Raw genomic sequence first — 18,441 nt, 5'->3', positions numbered from 1 at the left:
TCAATAAAAGACTCTGCCACAGAGCAAGAAGGGAGCAGACTGAAGGCTGCTTTAGTTTTGGCCTCTGCATCTGTGGGAGACCTGTTCCTGCCATTTAAGCAACATTGTTTACGAGTCCCTGCAGCCATCACCTCCCGACCCCAACTTCTACAAAGGAAGAGCACACCTTGCTTACAAATACACATTCCCCAGGGAAATGAGCACACTGTGCAGAGAGGGAAATCTTGTGCTGTCGGGGACACATTCGTACAAGCTGTTAGAGCAGCGCTCCTGTGGCTGGCAAGTTCCACACTGACACTGGCTCTGCTGGACCTAAATGTGCACCCCTGGCGTTTATGCCTCATCCCAACCTCCAGGTGGCAGTATTATCCCAGGAGGCCACAGGAACGAGTGACCTGAGGAGAAGCCTAGATGGCCAAGGGCTCACCTGTCAGTATGTGGCATTCTGGTACAACCAGAGCCCTCTGGGCCTTGGGCAGCTGTACCACTCCCTGCTCCAAGGCTTACAGCTAATAGTGAGCTAAGAAGGGTGGCCTCTAAGCTGGGGAGATGGCTCAGTAGGTAAAGTGCTTACTGGACATGGGTGAGGACCTGGGTTTGAGTCCCAGCAAAGTCAGAACTAGCAGTATATGCTTGTAATCCTAACAGTGGTGTGGTGTGCTGGTGGGGTGGAGATGAGTGGCTCTCTGGGGCTCAGTGGCCAGGTAGTCTAGCCTAGTTGGCAAGTTCCAAGCCAGTGAGTGACTGTCTTCAAAGCACAATGTAGATGGTGTCTAGGAAAAGCACCAAGGGTGATCTCTGGCCTCTTCACATGTGCATGAGTGCTCAAATACCCATACATAGGCGTGTACACAGACATATACAGACACACACACACACACACACACACACACACACACAGACACACATACACCACATTCCTTTTTGGAGGCAGTGTGTTGGCAGTGTGTTGTCATGGAATGTGTACCCAGCTCACCACAGTGAGGCTGACAGATCCTGAGAGCTATAGAATACCCAGGAATGGGATAAAGGAATCAGGAGCTCTCTTGACCCAGCTCTTGCAGCAACTGCCCACCATGATGCTTCTGCACAGGACAGCAGCGTCTCCTTGTGGCCGGGCGTTCCACCTCTGGGCTGTTAGGAAAAGTTGCCAGGCTGAATTGGGGCTTGACAGAGCTTTGTTAGAAAGGAAATGTCTGTGAAATAAGAGTCGAGGTTTCTCCCCAGGGAGCCAGATAATGACAGCCTCTAAATATAGCCCCTTATTAGGTGTGCCTGTGTCTGATTGGCAGGGGTTAATTGGGCCTATAAAATCTGTTTGTCTAGACAACTTTTGGCTACTTAATTCTGGGACAGATTGGGTAGGCAATACTGTTCCATTCTTTCAGAGAGAAGGAGGAGGGAGGGCTTTTTAGATGGAATGCTGAAATTTTAAGGCGGACCCGCCATAGCTTGTTCTAGATTAGGACAGACACTGCTGTCTTCTGGAACAGCCAGTCCATCTTCTAAAACCCACTCCCAGCATGCCCTGGGTGGGCTCCTCACTGCCCTTCTCACTTCTAAGTGGAGCACTGAAGTCCAGGGCTACTTGGAGGGTTCTGGTAGTGGGAGAACTTAGTTGAGAATCTCAGACCTTTTCGCATGATCTGGAGGAATTTAACCAACCAAACCTCAGTTTTCCTGGCACAGAAATGGGGCTTAGCACTGCCTCACTGCCAGTCTCTCACCATCTCCCCAATGCTAAGGCATAAGACATAGACAGGGGACTGTACGTGCAAGCTATGCATAAAGACTGGTGGCCATTAGCAGCTAGTCATGTGTCCTGGCATGGTGAAGATGGGGCAACATGACATTAAATGCACTAAGTCCTTATGGCCAAATCTGTAGCAAGACTGGGTTTGTCCTCCTCAAAGAACAAGAGTGTCCCTATGTCCTATCTCCATTATCCCCAGACCTCATTTTTCTGGGGATCAGAGCAGGGTTTACTGTTCCCACAGTACAGACACAGAAATGAGATGCTCTGAGAGGGAAGCTGACTGGGCATTCAGTTTGTGGCAAGGTTGGGACTACAGGGCTCATGGAACAGCTTCCTCTATGTTGCCCCAAATGTCTTGCCAAAGAGGGGGACTGGGCTACCTCCTCTCTTCCCTCTGGAGTCTGGGCATGACGTGTGCCTGGCGGGTTTGAGGTTTGGAGGGAATGATTCAGGCTTGCTTTGAGGGGCTAACTGCTGAAGTTTGAGAAAAGGGCCACGTCATCGCCAAGAGCAGCCAAATTGTTCCTGGGGTCTGGCAGCCCCACCACCCACCGTGGCCTCAGCTTTAAGTGGCCATATGCAACCTCGGAGCCCGAGGGGGTGTTTGTACTAGATACTCAATATCTTCTGGTATGGGCATCAGAGAGCACGGGAAACCAAAAGGTTGCGGCAAACAAGGGCCTTCCATGGCTGAGGGCTATGCGTCACCAGCTGCGGCCTCCCAACATTCTTCCTAGGGAGGTGATGGCAAGGGTGCTTTGGCTGAAGGGGGGTTGGCAGCCAGCATTGTAGCTGTAGGCCTTCCTCTGTGGCCACTCTATAAGGAGGACTGAGCCAAGGGAGGACACTATGGAGAAGTCTACTGTGGACAGTTTGGGCTCCCAGTAGGGCATAAGTTATGAGTGGTGTGTGTGTGTGTGTGTGTGTGTGTGTGTGTGTGTGTGTGTCTATGTGTGTGTGTGTCTACATATGTGTGTACTTTGTTTGTCTGTGTCAATGTGTGTGCGCACACGCGTGCCTGACCTGTAAGCTTCCCTCCTGACTTTCCACCTCACAGCCTCTCCTGCAAGACTGCAGGATGCATCCATTTAGCTCAGGCTGTGGATGTAGCTTATTGCCAAGAGCACTCACCTTGAGAGCAGGAGACCTGAGCATGGTCTCCTGATCACCCTCCCCTCCCCTGCCCCATCAAAAAGAAAGGTGTGGTGGTATGCGTTTGTAACTCCAGTATTTGGGAGACAGAGACAGACAGGTGGATCCCTGGGGTTCACTGCTCAGCTCAGCCTAGCTTTAGGCCGGTGAGAGACCCTGCTTTAAAGAAAACAAGATGGGTGGTGGTCAAGGAACAAAAGTTGAGGTTATCCTCTGGCTTCTGCATGTGTGCACACCTGTAGACACATATGTGTGCATACGCTCCACCACATTACTGTGCTATGAGACATGTGGCAATGAGGAGTGGATTCCAATTCCAGCTCAGGTGGTGACTACATCATGTACATTACTTCTTTTTCTTTTTTCTTTTTTCTTTTTTTTTTTTCCGGAGCCAGGGCCTTGCCCTTGCTAGGCAAGTGCTCTACCACTGAGCTAAATCCCCAACCACTCATTACTTCTTTTTAAAAAAATTACCTCTCTTTCTCTGTCTCTGTCTTTCTGTCTCTGTGTCTCTGTGTCTCTGCCTCTCTCTCTCTCTCTCTCTCTCTCTCTCTCTCTCTCTCTCTCTCTCTCTGTATACACATGCCCCAGTGCATGTGTGTAAGTCAGAGGACAGCTTGCAGGACTCACTTTTCTCTTTTTATCATGTGGGTCCCAGGGATCGTCCTCAGGTTTTGTGGCAAGCACTCTTACCCACTGAGCCATCTTGCCTGCCCTCTTCTGTTGTTCACTGAACTCCGGAACTGTCCCCCAGCTAGTCTCAGGAGAACAGAAACTCTTTCATTTTATGTGTGACCTCCTTAAAACAGCTCCTTGAGAGGGAACCCCAGACTGCAGATGTTTCTGCGTACCTGGTAATGGGTGTTGAGGCTAACAGAGCTGGGAAAACCCTCTGGCAGCCTTGGAAGAGGCACCCAGAACCCAGAGTGAGGATGGACGGTGTGCCAGGTAGGACAGGAGGAGACAAAGCCATGTTAGGGCCCAGTGTCCTGTCTCTGGGCGTCTACCCTCTGCGCCAAGTCGAGGAGGGTAGAAAGCTGGCAGGCAGGGCTGTGCTCTAAATCCAGCCGCATCTTTTATTGCCTGCGTCTGCCGTCTGCCAAGGCAGGTGTGAGCAGCTCAACTCCCACACAGATGGTGGAAGCCAGAGCCGTGAGCACTAGTGGCTATTGGATGTCTAGGAAAGCAGATTCTGAGAGTGAGGCCAGCCTCTGCAGAGATCTCGAGTCTAGAGGCTAGTAGGGACTGCTGAAGAAGGGCAGACTGCAGGCTCTGGTTCTTTCCTGGCCATTGGTAGCAACTCTCTGTAATGTTTCCCCCTTGTAACCTAGGAGCCTCAATAATCAGTGTCGACCCAGTGGATTTTAATGAGTCACGTGTACAGGACGTATGGACACATGCTTTTGGTTACAAGGTCAGTTCGTACACGTTGGAAGCCTGTCTAGGTTCAGAGCTAGGACTCCAGGTTCAGTGCTCCCTCCTCATTGCAAAGACTTTAGAAGCACACAGTGTGGACTGGGCTGGCCTCCATAAAGCCAAATGGACTCATTTCTCAACGATGACCTGCATTTTCTCCTCTCTTCATCCATCCCTTCATCATTTGGTCCTTTTCTACTGCCTCCGACCCCAAAACCACCCTGGGCCATCTGTCCCCCATTTCTGTGTTGCCTTCACTTTCCCCCTCTGACATCAGATAGAGGCACAGTGTGTGGGAGCTCACCAATCTAGAGAATGAAAGGCAGTTCTCCTTCAGAGAGGCGCGCTCTCTCTCTCTCTCTCTCTCTCCAGCCAGTATGAGCTAGTAGCTAATGTGTTCAAGATGGAGTGGGGGAAAGTGCTGGGCATGGCAGACAGAGAGCCTGAGGCATCGGGGCTCAGGGCTGTGTGTGTGTGTGTGTGTGTGTGTGTGTGTGTGTGTGTGTGTGTGTGTGTGCAGGGAGAATCTACGGGCTGCCAAAGCTGGGGAGAGCCACAGGGGCTCATGCCCACCTTGGCCCAGACACCTGGCAAAGCCTGGTCTCCGAGCAGCTGGGCAAACGAAGGAGGCCACTCTGCCAATGTTTCCCTTACTCTCCCTGGCTCTGTAAAACTCTCTCTAGAGACCAGAATCCTCCGTGTGGGTCTTAGACAAACACAGCCACCGTAAGGGTCAATGTTGTGTGTCAGTGTGACTGGCACAGGTAGCTCAGATATTTGGTCAAATACCATCCACACGTTCCCGTGAGTGTCCCTGTACCTGACAAGCAATGAAATCAGTTGACTATTCGCTGTGATGTGGTGGGCCTTGTTCAATCTGGTGAAGGCCTGATCACTGTCAAGATTGGCCCCAACTGACAGAATCTTCCTGCTAGATTGCCTTTGAACTTGGGCACCAGATTCCCCTGTCCTCAGATGTGAGCAGAAATAAAGCTTTCTTTGGCTCTCACGTTCGCCAACCTCTGATTGGAATGCTGTCATCTGCTCTGTGGTCTCTAGTTTGCCCATTCTCCTCACAGGTCTTAGAAATGGCTAACCTCCATGATCACACAATCCAACCCCCCACCCCCACCACACCCCCTCTCAGCAAGATGGCTTCCAAGCTTGACACTCTTTTTTTTTTTTTTTGGTTCTTTTTTTTCAGAGCTGGGGTCCGAACCCAGGGCCTTGCGCTTCCTAGGTAAGCGCTCTACCACTGAGCTAAATCCCCAGCCCCCAAGCTTGACACTCTTAATTCTGGGACTCACAACGGTGAAAGGAGAGAACCCATTCTGGCAGGCTGCCCTCTGACCCACACACTAAATAAAATTATAATAGGAATAGCAGAGCATCTAGAATGTTCTGAGAACTTTACAAACTTCGTTTCCTGTGATTAGCAGTTTGCGCCCTCAGTCACTGGCAGCATTGAAGGGCCTTCCACTGACGTACCAATCACAGGCACCTCCAAGAGGCCTCTGGTTTGAAAGACAGGACGGGCTGGCCAGCAGGCAGTGACCTCTCAGTGATTGTCAAACTGGGCTCCAGTCCCACAGCAGGATGAGTCCCCTCAAAGGGACCTGTGGGCATGAAGTGCGTTGGGTCAAAGCTCAGACGATTATAGAGTCAGGTACTGGAGATGGGACCCAGTCCCTGTTTCCCAAGCTTTCAGGGGATGTTAATGTGACCTTGAATCTGAAGATTGTGGGATCTTTACATGGGAGAGCAGAGTCTATGGCTTCCCTGGGTGCTAAGGTCTGAGTCTCTGCTCTACTCCCTCCTCTGCCATGGCCTCTGAGGCTCACTAGTGCGACATAGCTGCTGGCCTCTTTTCCTCTTGCTTGTCTTTTAGGGTCTTCTTCAAGGTCGTCTTCCCTGCCACCTGTCACAACCTGCCTCCCCCTCCTACTCCTCTCCCTCTTCCTCCTCCCTCCTCCTCTTCCTCCTCTTCTTCTTCTTCCTCCCTCCTCCTCCTCTGCCTCCTCCTCCTCTTCCATCCCCTCCTCCTCTTTTCTCTTTTCACTAACTGGGACTCTTCTTTCTTTTTGGAAATGAATCATTATATAGGCCAGGCTATCCTAGAACTCACAATCCTCCGGTCTCAGCCTGAACCAGAGGTGTGTGTTATTTTCTTTATATGTTTCTCCTACTGTCTTTATCACTCCGTAGATGATGCCCTTAACTGTCCAACAGCCTTGACAGATAGTTTGCAAGTGGAGGCCAGAGGATGACTTGTGGGAGTCAGTTCCCTCCTCTACCATGTGGGTTCCAGGGATGGGACTCAGGTTGTAAGGCATGGGGCCCACTGAGTCATCTCACTCCTGCACACACACACTCTCCTTTAGCTAGCTGAAACAGTACTCATTCATTTTTAAAAGTATGATTTAGTTCTTTTTACATTACAAAGGGAGTCCAAGTTTATTGAGCAGAGTTCATACCTTAGGTTAGGGGTGGGGGGGTGAGACCAGAAAGACCCTGGCTTTCTTGTGAACAGACTTTCTAGAAGGCTGTACCTGTACAGACTGTCCAGGCAGATGTGAAGAGGCTGGGAAAACTGGAATCATTTCACGTATGTGGATGCTTTACACATGGACACCTTTCCACATCACTTTACATCAGTGATACTCTTGGCTACCCAATGATACCTCGGACCCTGAATCTAGGCTTCAGTGCAGCCCTTCTTGGGCATGTTCTTTCCTGTGGAGTGAGGAATCCTAGGGTAAAGGGAACAGGATCCAGAGAGTTTGTGTCTCCTGACAGCCTGGGACGACGACTCTTCCTCTTCCTCCTCCTCCTCCTCTTCCTCTTCCTCCTCCTCTCCCTCCTCTTTTTTCTCTTCCTCCTCCTTTTCTTTCCCCCATTCCTCCTCCCCCCATTCTTTGTGTGGGTGCATGCACACATGTGTATTTGTGTGTGTGTGCGTGTGCGTGTGCATGTGTGTGCACCTACATGCACAGAAGCCAGAGATCAACTTCCAGTTGCCACCCTACTTTGTTTCCTGAGGCAGGTCTCTCACTGGGATCAGACACTTGACTGTTAGGCTAGGTAGGCTAGCTAGGGAACCCCTGGCATCCATCTGCTTCTGCCTCCCCAGCACTGAAATTGCAAAATGCACCACAGTGCCCCAGATCTAAGAACCAAACACAGGTCCTCATGCCTGCGCGGCAAGTGCTTTACCTTCGGATCTTTCTCCTTCTCCCCATCCCCTCCCTGAATCTTCTGATGAAGTTCCACATCACAGAAGTTGGTAGCTAAGCAGTTTGCCAGGTGTAGGCAGAGTGTTGCCCCTGGAGGCAGATTGGCAGTGGAGAGGGTGGATATGTGGGGAGAAACGGTGTCGGCTGAGGCCAAACACCTTGTTAGTGGTCTCTCAGCCTTCCTGGGACCATCTGGTATGGATGGAGAATATGGTCCAGCCCAGTTCTTCATGGTGGTAAAACACTGTTACACTTTCATACTGGTAGTCCATCTGCTCATGCTCAGGGAAACTTTCTATTGCACAGCCTCAGTCAATATTAATCGATGCAGGCGCTCTGAAGCCCCAGTGGAATGGGTAGATAAGACACCAGATGTGGTGTCACTCTGAGGGCTGGCTATGAGGGTGGCCTTTTGCATTTTGGTGTCTGGTCTTAACTTGCACCTTCCCTTCTGCTGACCTCACGGGTCTGGGTCCCTGCCTGTGACTTTACCTCTGTGTCCACTTAGAACGAGGGAACGAGGGAGGGATGGCAGCTGCAAGGGAGGCTCTCAACCCACTGAAGGGAAACAAGATTTGGGGTTGCTGGCTTCTCTCTCTCTCTCTCTCTCTCTCTCTCTCTCTCTCTCTTACACACACACACACACACACACACACACACGCACGCACACACGCACGCACACACACACACACGCTACGCATGCGCCCACAGCTCAGCACGTCACACTCCGCTCCGCTTGTGCAGTCCCCCACCCCAAGCTCTCTGCCTTTCCTCATTCCACCCATTCCCAATGTCCCTCAGGAAGCCCTCTAAAATCTCCGGACCGGAAGTAGTTTTAATTCCCATGATGCTTTGTTTTTGCCTCTGGTGTATCCTTTTTCTCCTATAGAGAACTGTCTTCCAGAGTTGGTCAAGGTCCTTTGAGCAGTCCGTGCTTGGCACTACTGAGCAAGCGGGTGGACAGACAGAGGAGCACTCACTCTGCCATGCTAGGCTGAGTCCTCTTTGCTTCTTGGGATAAAGCTTCCTGGTGAGCTTCTCTGAAGCTCTCCTGGCCCCAGCTTTGCACACGAACTCCTGCTCCCAGCATTCTTTGCGTGCCTCAGGTTCTGTTCTCTCGGGCAGAAAGGCTGAGAGCCACATGTAAAAACCCTTCCTCCTCTTTCCAGAAGGCTTGATAAGCCCTGCCTTATTTGTCCAAGCCACACTAGGAGACTTTTTTCTTTCCATTTTGTAACGAATCTTTTCCTTTGAAATGAAACCTAAGCACTGAGGCGTTTGCACAGATGTTTCTCAGTGGGATGGAGGCTCATCTGACTGGCTCCCCAGCTATTGCCTGCTTGTCAGAAAGGGCCTCTGAAGTTCCTGCTGCCCTCTGTGCAGACTCTCACTGTTAAGTCGAATCCACAGTGCACCCCAGCAACCCTTTTCAGGGTGTCCCTGACCAGGGAGATGGCCAGACAATGAAGGAAGCAAGCACACAAATGCCAGGACCCGCCGACCTCCAACCACTTTGCTGGCAGAGCTGGCTGAGGCATCATGGGACATTCATTGTCCCTGGTGGGTCCAGCGATCTTTCCTCCAGCACAGAGATCTGGGAAAGATCTGGAGGCTGAGGGACAGACACTCTATTGTTCCTGGGCCCCGTGGAGTGTTTGTGGTTCATGCTGTTCTATCCCACTGAGCTAAACAACCTGGGTTGAATTACCTTCCCTATATCGGCCTCCATTCCTCATCTGTAAAACGAGGGACTTGCATGGGTTTGGTATTGAGTAGGTTCTGTGTGCAGGGTACTGTGTGCTTGAACAGAGGGGAATGGAGACTCATGCTGTGACAGGGCCTAGGTAGGGACACAGAGGAACGGCTCTTGTTTGACCGTTTGAGAATCCATTCCTGAATAGTAGCCCCTGGCAGAGGCTTGCACTGTGAATAGTGTCAACTGGGGATGCAGGTCTGGACCCATGGGGAGAATGGTGTGACTCCCATGTCAAGGTGCAAGTGCCTGTCTGTGCATCTTCTAACATATGCCTCCTGGTGAAGGCTGTGCCGGGATGAACCCCTAGACAGACATCCCTGAGACAGTCCTACTGATCCTTCCTGACCCTTCTCACCCTACCTCACCAACAGCCCTATCCATCTCTTCTCCCTTCACATGTCCAAAGAACTCTAACTAAGGCACTTCTACATATCCAGTCATGCCCAGCTTTCAGATCTCGCAAAAACAACACTGTCATCTACAGTTTGCTTTCAAGAATGGCACACCAAAATCACAACAAAACAAAATTCTAAGTGTTGGAATTAAGTTTATGGTTCTGGTTGAGCTGTCCCCACCTGCTTTCAGGGGGATGTATTCCTACCATCTGTCACGTACTTGGATTCAGGCATTAAAGGTACCTACTGGGGTACCTCAGCCTCTCACACCACAGACCTCTCACCAAGGAGGGCATCAGTGGTCTTCAAAAGGGGCCCCTAAACTCATCTCGGCATTGGTTAAAAGTGGAAGTCTCAGGCCTACCTCTCCACCCCAGCAAGTCTGCCCTGGCAATTGGCTGAGACACCGAGTGTTGGTTCACTTCAGTAGGTGATTCTGTTGTTCAGGGCTCTGGGAGCCTTGGTCTGTAGTAATTGGTACTCGCTGGGCTTGGAAATGATAGCACCTGGGTGTACAGGCAGGGATCCTTAGCGTAGTGGGGCGGAATGCCCAGTGCAGGATCACGTGTATAGCAAAAGCAAGCCCCAGGGTTCATCTCCTGCCCTGCCCCATCTCCAAATTAACAAAAACCGAGGCACGTGTTCATCTGCTTTCACCTAAGTGTGCCATGCCAACTGATTGGGCACTGGAGCTCCCGCCCACCCATTCTCAAATCCCTCCATAGGAAGAAGCCATAGGAAGTGGTTCTATGAATAGATCCCTTGTGGGAGCTAATTTTCTGGTAAGGATCATGCTAAAGACTTCCCCTGAGGTTCCCTTAGTGTTCATGAAGTCCATGACATTTCTTCTCTCTCTCTCTCTCTCTCTCTCTCTCTCTCTCTCTCTCTCTCTCTCTCTCTGTCTCTGAGACTAAGTTTCATGTAGTCCAGGCTGACCTTGAATTTTAATCCTCCTGTCTCAACTTCCAAATGTTGGAATTACAGGCATGTAATACCACGCCCGATATTTATGGTTCTGGGGATGAGACCCAGAGCTTCCTGTGTGCTAGGCAAGCACTCTACTCCTTAGGCTTCATCCCTAGGTTTCATCCCTAGTTCACAATGACCCCACAGAAGACAGACAGATACACACACACACACACACACACACACACACACACACACACACAGAGAGAGAGAGAGAGAGAGAGAGAGAGAGAGAGAGAGAGAGCTCATATTTGAAGTTTCAGAAACTACTAGAGATGCTAAGTTAGCTGGAAGCTTGTGAAGACTCAACATGTGTAGGCCTCCTCCTTTGTCCTGGACCCTCCTTGAGAAGCAGAGGGCTGGGTACAGGTCCAGTGTAGTGTCAGAGCAGAGATGCTGGCTCTGATGCATCCTTCAAACACTTTTTGACTCAAAGCTCAGATTCTTTTCATTTCCCCCCTCCAGATCATGATGAATGAATATTCTTTTAAAAATTACTTATTTTATGTATAAGAGTGTTCTGGGGCTGGAGAGATGGCTGAGTGGTTAAGGGGGCTGACTGCTCTTCCAGAGGTCCTAAGTTCAATTCCCTGCAGCCACATGGTGGCTCACAACCATCTGTAATGAAATCAGATCCCCTCTTCTGGTGTGTCTGAAGACAGCTACAGTGTGCGCATATATAATAGATAAATCTTTTAAAGCAAAGTGTTCTGCTTGCACGTGTGTCTGATCACCTGAGTGCTTTGTATCCATGGGGGCCAGACAATTGGATCCCCTGGAGCTGGATTTATAGATGGCTGTGAGCTGCCATGTTGGTGTTAGAAAACAAACCCAGGTCTGCAAGAACAAGTGCTCTTAACAACTGAGCCATTTCTCCAGCCTTGCAGCTGGCCATTCTTATAGAATATATCTTAGTTTGAGGAGTCCTAAAGAAAGAAAAGGGCTACATAGTCACTTGAACCTTTACGAGTGAGTAAAGTCTGTTGTTACACATTTGAAAATGCCCTCATCTTGCATTTCAGAGTCGTGAGCTCTGCAGTTGGGAAGGGGCAGAGCACAAGGAAGAGAGGAGCTGCAGCCACAGGCTGTGCTGTCTGCTGTGGGCCTGCCCTCCCCTTACCCACCTCCTTTCTTGCCTTCACTGTGGCTGATCCTTCCCTACTCGGCAGGGAAAAGGGATCTCAGTGTGCCCTACACAGGGACTATGGTCCCAGAACCCCATCTAAGATGTCTAGCTTTGTGTTTCCCTGAGGTTTAGTATGGTTCTCACTCAGACTTCTAGAGCCCTCTTCCTCCTTCGTTCCCGTCTGTGAGCCTGAGTCTCACGCTGAAGCTGCAAAGACCACAAGAGGAAAGCCCTGCCCGTGGGGCTCACACTCTTCTCTCCCTCTTTCCATCCACCTCTGTTTCCATCTCCCTTTTTCCATTTCTCCTAATTGGTTTTTCTTACAACGCTCTTTCCAGGTGGCTCTGTGCAACTGTGTCTGTCTGATTCATGGCAGCAGAACAAGGAGGGAAACATTCCAGCGGTTAGGGATAGACTTCAGAACTCAAGAGAAAAACCACAGCCAGCTCTGTTCAGAAGCAAACATGGTACCGCTGGCCATGCACGGAAGGAGGCATGGAGAGGGGCTAAAAGCACCAAGATCTTGGTTGTGTTGCAGTCAGGGGTAGTTCAAAGGAAGCATCCTCTCTAAGCCTGGGGAAAACCCTGGTTTCATTAATGGGGTTGATTATAACTAAGATTAGTGAGGAAGACATTTATGCCACAGCAATGTGGTAAAATTGTATACAACCTTTGAAAATGTGGCTACTTTCTGACTGTCAAGAAAAGGTCAGTGTTTGTTTGTTTGTTGTTTTCTTGTGGTGCAGCCTGCTGATGGGAAGCTCACACTGCTGGTCAGTCACACCTATGGCGAACCCACAGAATCAGTAGCAGAATCACGAGGGGCCAACCTGTGCCCACTGGTGCCAGTTAGGATAGATGAAGCTAAAATTGTAAGGAGCCATGAAAACTGACTGTGACGTATGGTATGGTGGCACACACCTTTAATCCTGGCACTTGGGAGGCAGAGACAGGTGGATCTCTAAGAGTTTCAGGCAAGCCAGGACTACATAGTGGGACCATGTCTCAAAAACACCCCCTCCGGGTTGGGGATTTAGCTCAGTGGTAGAGCGCTTGCCTAGCAAGCGGAAGGCCCTGGGTTCGGTCCCCAGCTCCGAAAAAAAGAAAAAAGAAAAAAAACCCCACCCCCTCCTCAAACTGACTCTAGCCATTCCTTAGTGTTCATGGGAAATTGGCTCCAGGACTCCATGGACACTAAAATCTGCAGCTGCTCAGATTCCTACATAAAATGGCTCAAGGCAGGGCCTGACAAGACAGCTCAGTGGTCAGAATGCCACAGAAGCAGTGGGACCTGAATAAAAAACTGGGTGTGTCCATGTGTCCATGTAACCCCAGTGCTGTGTGGGATGGGAGCTGAGACAGGAGAATTGCTGCAGTTTGCTGGCTGCTAGCTTACCTCCAGGTTCAATGAGAGGCCCTGTCTTGACAGAATAGGGTAGAGAGTGAGAGAGCAGGAACCTAATGTCCTCTGTCTCTACAAGTGCATGCACAGGCACATGCATATCCATAACACGTGTGCATACAACACACACACACATATGCACACACACGCACACGCACATGCACACACAATGGCTTAGCGTTTGCATAGAACCTCATATACTTTAAGCCACCTCTAGGCTAGTCAAATCAAATAGCTATTTAAACGGCTACTGTGATGTATGACTTAGAGAATAATGATAAGGAAGAAACCCAGGCATGCTCAGTACAGACACTCTTTTGTTATTGGGTTTGCAGATCTGGGACTCACAGACACGGAGAATGGAGTGTACCAGCCTTGAAATCATAGGGATCTGTTTTGAAGGCGAAGTAGGTTTCAGTCTGATCTTATTCTCTCGCTCACGTAAGACGCTCCCTTTGTCTGTCTTGCATTGGACTTAGAAGGAGGTTGGGAGTCACAGAATGGGTGGTGTTGGCTTTGGGGAAGGGGGTAGGGTGAGGGGGCTTCAGGCCACTATGCAGGGGTGAGGAGAGGTAGAGAACAGGACCAGGCAGGCCAAGAAGATGCTGAGTTGGCAGTTCTCCCTGGCTTCCCTGAACTGGCCAAAGCCCGTTTATTTTCTCTCTTGGAGGTTAGTAACCAGGAGGCTTCCCTTCAGTGTTTGCACTCCCAAGACCGTGTGTCTTCTTCCCCCATAACACATACTGACTGGCTCCCTGCCTTTCGGAGTTCAGCACTGAGAACCTTCGCTGTCTGTAAGATGCCCTTGGCTCCAGCTCTGCAGTTGACTCTGTGAAGAACTACCGGAGCCATCACTCACGTACTTCAAGTCCTGGCACTTTCCCGCATTGATTTAGAACTAAAAACATAAATAAATAAGGGGGCAGCAGGGGAAGAAATGACTTGGGGGCTTGAAAGAGCCTTGAGAGCTGCTAGCTGTCTGTCTGTCACAGCTACACACACACACACACACACACACACACACACACACACACACACACACGGCCCCTGAGTTTGTACTGGGTTCTGGGGCTGGCAGCCCCTCCCCCCTCCCTGTATCACCTCTCAAGGTTGCTGCTTGCCATTTGGAGGCATAAGGTGCTCCCAACCCCATCAACGAGGACAACTGCCTGGCCTTCTACTCCCCTCACTGAGCCTCCCACAATCCCCTCTTGCCTTGCTCGCCTGCCTGCCATGCCAGGGCCTGCCTGGTGGCTTGGCCTGGGGCCTAAGCCAGCATTTCCCTAGAATATGGTTTCCCCCCTTCTCTCTGGCCCTTACACAGTGGATGTCATCCTACCCACCAGCTTTGCCTCTACCGTGATTTATCCTCAAACCAGAATGAGTCAGGGTGTGGATTTTTGATTTGTTCCAAGGGAAAATAGCGGACGGCATTTCTGCTCCACAGAGTTGGGAGCCTGCTCTGGGGGGCCTGAGTTGGGGAAGAAGACACATAGTTTTTCAGTGAGATTCCCACAGCATGAAGGTCAAGCCTGCTCTAGGCCTGTCTCCGAGGAAGAGCAACAGATTGACGACCTGTCATTCTGCCCTTTCCTTGAAGCCCCTGTCTGCTCCCCTCAGGAAAGGAACAATGAAGGAGACAAACTCTCTCAATGATTGCTCTGTGATAGACATTTACATCATCTCCTCTGCCTTCCTTCACAAGGATGCTCTCCAAGTTGCATCCCTGGACCCTTTTGTTGGATGAAGGGACTGGTACAGAAAACGGCTGTGACCTGTTCAAGTCTCATGGCTTGGAAAGTGCGGATATGGGAGGGAGCAGCGTATGACCCAAGCTGTCCTTGAACTTACTAAGTAGCCAAGAATAACCCTTTGATCCTCTTGTCTCCACTTCCCAAGTGCAGGGGTTACAGGAGTGGGCCATCATGCCAAGTTTATACAGTTCGAGGAATTGAACCCAGGACCTTGTTCATGGTAGGCACAACTGAGCCAGCATCCCTGCCCCACTGGTGCAACTTTGAAGACTAGATGGGAGTGTTCTCAGTGTCCTCCCTCAGTGAGCCTCTGGGACTATACGGAGAGTTCTAGGGCAATACAAGCTTACAAGTAAGGAGCTATGGAAAGTCCTAGGAGAGGACCTGTGTCTTGTTCTGGATGGGTACTATCTAGGGCATCCTGTGCTCTGGGACCCAGGATGCTAGGTGAACTAACTGCCTCTAGCAGGTCTCATCTAAGTGCTCACTAGTCAGGTGGAGCTGTCCCAGGATGGAGATGCTGCCCGGGGCTGGCAGCTGGACATGCGTTTCAGCCCTCTCTCTCCCACTGACTTGTCATGGGACTTGGTTTAATATTGTTCTACCCTGAGCTTTGGCTTCCTCATCTTTGAAGTAAAGCGGTTGGGAGGACCTTTCAGACCATCCTCTATGTAAGGTAGAACTGACACAGGGCACAGCAACCCTGAAGGCCCACCCATGGTTCCGTGTGGTCCATCTGGGCATCCTACAGGATGCTCCTAGCCCTGGACGACCCCGAACTCATCTCTGCCTCTGAGAACTGTCCTTGGAGGACATTGCAATGGTGGCCCTGCTTTCAGGATGAGGAGCTGTCTGCTCTGCCTGGCATCTCCATAGCACAAGACACCATGCCTGATAGGACTCTGAGGAGAGACTAGGGTATGTTCTACTTTTTTTTTTCCTATCACAGTGATAAAATACTCTGATCAAAAGCAAGGGTTTATTTAGCTTATAACTCCCAGGTCACAATGTTTTACTGAGAGAAGTTAGGGCAGAATCAAAGCAGGGGCTTGAAGCAGGGTCCGTGGAAGAATGCCTCTCACTAGTTCACTCTCTTCCTTGTTCAGTTTGCTTTTTATACAGCCCAGGATCGCATGCCTGAGGTGGGGGTGGGGGGTGCGGTTCACAGTTGTCTGAGCCCTCCTGAGTCAATCAGCTGTCAAGACAACGCCCCACTGGCAAGCCCACAGGCAAATCTTCAGTTGAGGGTCCCTCTTCCCTGGTGACTCTAGGTTGTGTAGAGTTTGTCTGTTTAGATTTATTTGTTTCAGTTTATGTATGTGTGTATGTGAGACTGCACGAGTTTCCATGCAGCACATGCATGTGAGAACCGGTGGAGGTTAGAGGGTGTAAATAGTGCTATAGTTGGTTGTGAAGCGCCTGATATGGGTGCTGGGAACCTGGGTCCTCTGCAAAGCAGGGAGCACTCTTAACCATCGAGTCATCTCTTCAGCCCTGCTCGTCCCGTTGATAATAAAACCTAAGCAGAAGGAGTTAGTGGCCTGCGCGAGTATTCCAGCCCTCGTCATCTTAGGACCACCACGTGATGGCCCGCTTCTGGTGGAGGTGATGGTGAGCATGGTGGCCAGATCGTGCATGGTGCACCTCATTCCAAACTCTGCAGGTGTCTGGGTCGCACCCTCCCTCTCTTCAATCCGCCTGTAAGACACGCAGTCTCATGTCTCTTGAAGCTCCTGACCACACAGCCCAGTTAAATGGTTGCCAGAACACCCTGATCAGAAGGTTGGGACTTGAGATTGGGTGAGTAAAGCCGTGCGCTCTGACCCATGCCCACCAGTTGTTCTCTCCCCTTAGAAGTTTCTACTCTTTAGAGCAGACTGAATTTAGGAACCAACCCAAGGTAACTCCTGCAGAAACTGCACCTCACCAGTTTCCCACACAGTCTCCACCCACTCACCTTCTGCTGTTCTCTCTGTTGTCTAGGATCTTCCCTCAGTCTTTTGCCCTCTCGTACGTGCATGCGCACAAGCACGGGGCCGCCCTCCTTCCCACCAGGGCTCTTGTTCACCCAGGGAATGTTCCAGGCTTTGGGAAGCTCAGCTTTGGCACCTTCCCTCCCTGTCCTTAAGGTATGAGTTGAGTTGTTGATATATTGATGCTTCCTAGGAAAGCGGGGGGTGGAGGTGGTGCAGGAGGGAGGTAATTTCCTTTTGCTTGGTACCCTGCAACCTCTATCCTGGCCCCAATAGAGATTTGGGTGAGGGAGAAAAGAATCGAAAAGAAGAGAGAGATTGAGGGGGTATGGTGGGGAGAACAGGGGTTGCAGGGAGGTGAAGGAAGGTGAGAAAAGGGGAAGAAGGATAAGAAGGAGGGGCCAGAGGAGAACAGGGGAAGGGAAGAGGAGGAAGGAGACAAGGCAAGTGAGGGAAGAAGATGGGGAGGGGAGACAAAGAGGGGAAGGGCGAGGGCGGTAGGGTGGGAATCAGGAAGATGTTTTGACATCAAAATCCAATCCTCCTCTGATTCCTCCACCACTGTTTCCTGCCATGTTTGAAACTGATTCTTTCAAATGAACCTCAAACGAATGAACCCCAAGCCTTTTCGTGCATCCCTCTCTAGGTACCTGTGAGCTGGAATCTGTGTTCCTTGAGCACGCCTGTCTCTTCCTAGCTGGGCTTGGCCCCTCCCTCTTCCCCCTTTATCTTTTTACTACAGGAATCCCCAGCCCTGGCTCTCCCAAAACCAGATCTGGGCCCCAATAATAAGACGTGGACGGCCAGCTGAGCACCGTGTTTGCCTCGCTCTGCTCCCCGATGGCAAAAGCAATCAGATGTGACTGGTTGGTTCACACTCTATGCCTTCTGTACTGTGATGTGTTTTCCCCTCTCTCTGGAAGTCTAAATAAGCCCTTCCTGCCTTCGATTGCTCTGCTATGTATTTCGTTCTAGAATTGAGATGTAACTCGTACGCACACGCAGGCAGCTTACCCTGGCCTTGTGTCTCAAAGTCTAACAGTGTCTCCTTTAGCGGAATGTTCTGCCTTATAGAGAGCTGAGGGGCAGAGCTTCAAGCACAAACTGGGACCTTATGGGGCCCAGCTCTCTTTCTTCCCAGCATCAGGAGGCTTCCTGCTCCGGAGGACACAGGCAGGGGCTTCTGCAAGCCGGCGCTGAAGCATGGGGACATCAAATGGTCTTAATCACTTCAATGTAAACGAGCTCAAGTCATGTGGATTGAATTTCTCTGAAAATACACAAGGGCTTAAAGAGCAGAGACAGAGAACACTCAGTCCCTGAGGAATTTGTTTTCTCTTTCCTTTCTGTGTGCCGTGAGTGTTGTTATTGTTGCTGAGCCTGAAGCATGTCAGAAACGGTTCAAGATGCCCACAGCATCCCTGGATGCTCGGCAGAGCCCAAGGAGGCGTCTGAGTCTGGCATGGTAGGAAAAGGTGAAGGATTAAGAATTAAAGCCACTGGCCACCCCAC

The 18,441-nt window shown here is 50.6% G+C and overlaps 1 protein-coding gene and 1 long non-coding RNA gene across 3 annotated transcripts in view; one reads left to right on the top strand and one right to left on the bottom strand.

The window, feature by feature from the left end:
* The window catches only part of Itga11 (integrin subunit alpha 11), a 110,201-nt gene that overhangs the window by 63,049 nt on the left and 28,711 nt on the right, over nucleotides 1-18,441 (bottom strand).
* LOC120094185 (uncharacterized) lies at nucleotides 16,940-18,238 on the top strand. The gene is made up of 3 exons (XR_015627766.1): nucleotides 16,940-17,085; nucleotides 17,672-17,795; nucleotides 18,055-18,238. It is a non-coding gene; the product is annotated as an uncharacterized LOC120094185 (long non-coding RNA).

Source organism: Rattus norvegicus, chromosome 8, assembly GCF_021556685.1.
Source record: "Rattus norvegicus strain SHRSP/BbbUtx chromosome 8, alternate assembly SHRSP_T2T, whole genome shotgun sequence".
Taxonomy (NCBI): domain Eukaryota; kingdom Metazoa; phylum Chordata; class Mammalia; order Rodentia; family Muridae; genus Rattus; species Rattus norvegicus.
The sequence above is the reverse complement of the archived record's forward strand: the minus strand, read 5'-3'. Positions and strand labels throughout refer to the sequence as shown.